Source organism: Psammomys obesus, unplaced genomic scaffold, assembly GCF_907164565.1.
Source record: "Psammomys obesus unplaced genomic scaffold, mPsaObe1.curated_primary_1811, whole genome shotgun sequence".
NCBI classification, from domain to species: domain Eukaryota; kingdom Metazoa; phylum Chordata; class Mammalia; order Rodentia; family Muridae; genus Psammomys; species Psammomys obesus.
This window is the reverse complement of record NW_026596046.1, coordinates 6,685,576-6,687,856: the sequence shown is the minus strand read 5'-3', so window position 1 is coordinate 6,687,856 and position 2,281 is coordinate 6,685,576. Positions and strand designations below refer to the sequence as shown.

At 45.1% G+C, this 2,281-nt stretch overlaps 1 protein-coding gene across 3 annotated transcripts in view; it reads right to left on the bottom strand.

Moving 5' to 3' along the window:
- Igf1r (insulin like growth factor 1 receptor) overlaps window positions 1–2,281 on the bottom strand; it is a 275,245-nt gene that overhangs the window by 35,168 nt on the left and 237,796 nt on the right. The window lies entirely within an intron of this gene.

The window sequence follows — 2,281 nt, the reverse complement described above, 5'->3', positions numbered from 1 at the left end:
ACACACACACACACACACACACACACACACACACACACACACACACATCAATGGTACTAGGAAACAATGCATCAGCCACTCTTAGCCAGGCTAAGAATTAAATAGGACAGACTGAGAATTAAATAGGACAAACTAACCAGCCTGATAAGACTGATAAGGGGAAAGGTTAGGTAGCTTAGGCCTCAGACACATAAGAAGGGACCCAAAGGCATATAGTAATGGCTTCTTTGATCTCTGAAATGAAGGGGCCCTAGCAAGTACCTAAAGCCCTTGGCTTTTCCTGAGCAACAGAACACCTACTGATAGATACTCCCTGACCCTAACTATGCACCACAGCCTTGGATGTTCATTAAGCCTGGCATTGCTGCCTCCTTAGCAGTGGGTACCTGTGGCCTCCCAAGATCCTGCTTGTGAGGGGAGTGGAGACTCTGCCACTGACCTATGCTGGCTTGAGAAACAACAGAAAAACAACAGAACAGATTTGTTGTTTTTAAACAGAATCCCAAACATTCGATTTTACCAATAAAGACTCAGGAGCCAGATGCTGGACTGAACGCCTGCTAGCTCAGAGATGCAGAGACTGACCTTCCCCCTCAGCTGAGCTGAGGTCCGAGGAGGAAGAGGCCCTTCTCTTTCTCTGTCCCTCTTTTGTGCTTTCCATGTGTCTCTCTATCCACCCTCTGGACTTCCTCTCACTCTCTATGTTTTGTTCACTCCCTGCCAACTGGCTGCTTGCTCTGCCTCTTGACCTATTGTTGACTTTATTTAACCCTACTTATGGAAAGCTTTTGGATTAACGGTGTGTGCTAAGGCTGAGCCATACCACAACTAGAAACAGGTTTTTCCATCACACAATCTCGGGTTTCATAGTGTGATCAAATATCCCGCAGCAACAGATAGCTGGAGCTCCCTCTCCCTTCAGAAACCTTACAAATCAGGCTTCTAATATTTATAAGAACTGAGAAAATAAAAACATAACATCAGCCAAGCACCACTCTGAGGTATAAGCAACCCTCAGGTTAGCTGCAGGTGAATGGTGGGAAAGACGAGTACTGAGGCTATCGTTGGCATTGCTTGTGACTGGGCAAGGGATGAGAAGAACAGATGAAATGGATGCATCCTGTCTGGTAACAATATTAAGAGTACAAGACAATAAGGGAGCCTAGAATATGGAGCTCATCAGTGTCAGTACAGGAGAACCCAGCAGAGAGAAGTAAGTATATTTAAATTTTGTTTAAAAGAAAGGAAAAGTTCAGTAGCAGCACTAGGAAAAGTCTAGAAAAAGCTCTGTTGCACATAGGTAGATGGATAGATAAAACAAATGCTGGTATAACCGTTCAGTAAAAACTAGTTAGTGATAAAAGGGCAAGAAATTCTGAGTAATGATACAGCGTGCATACGCCACGAAAACTCCATTAAAAGAGAAACAAAGCCAGACGGTAAAGAGTAAATACTGTGTGATTTTGTGTGCATGAAATGTATAGAACAGACACATGTGGCAAATTAGAGTTTCCTAGTGGGTGAGAATAGGGTGGAATGGAAAACGGGTTAATAAGTTATTTTAATGCGTAGGAGTTTCGGTGTAAGGTAGTGCAGATACTTTGGACATAGTAGAAGTGGTTGTATGCTTTCACTCTAGTCCAGAGGAACTGGTGATGTCTGGGGTGGAAATAGAGGAAATAGCCCTGGACTCTCCTCTTGAGAGGCAGTACACAACCTTGGAGGCTAAGAACTGGTTGGACAACTAGATTCAGACCAGTGAGGTGCCCACTCCAGTCCCCATGGTACCCCAGCTGCCTGCGCTTCTCTAGGCTTGTTTCCTTCCCCTGAGCTTCCCCCAAGCCTTTAGTGGCTGTTTATCCTGCTGTTGCTTTGCCTTTCATGCCTTTCTTGGATTGTATCAACAAACGGACTTTAGGATGACTTCCCTGATATTTGCGAAATGGTCAGAGATAGCTATCTTACTCTGAAGAGTCAATAGAGAAGAAAATAAAGGCCTGTTAGCTCTGGAGGTACCAGTCCTTTTGAGAATAGAACTCCTGGCTTCTCCGTGGCTTTCTTTCCCTCTTCTGCTCTCAGTTGAAATCGCTAGAGCTTCTAGTGCCCTGAAGCAGGCCATGCACTCTCCCATCTGCCCCACTGGGGACAGCTCCTTTGGTTGGCAGTTTGCTGTGCTGCTGTTGAAGTCAGCTTTTTAAGTCAGGATGCACTGCTGCTATCGCTTTGGCTTTCTTTTCCTTCCTTCCTTCCTTCCTTCCTTCCTTCCTTCCTTCCTTCCTTC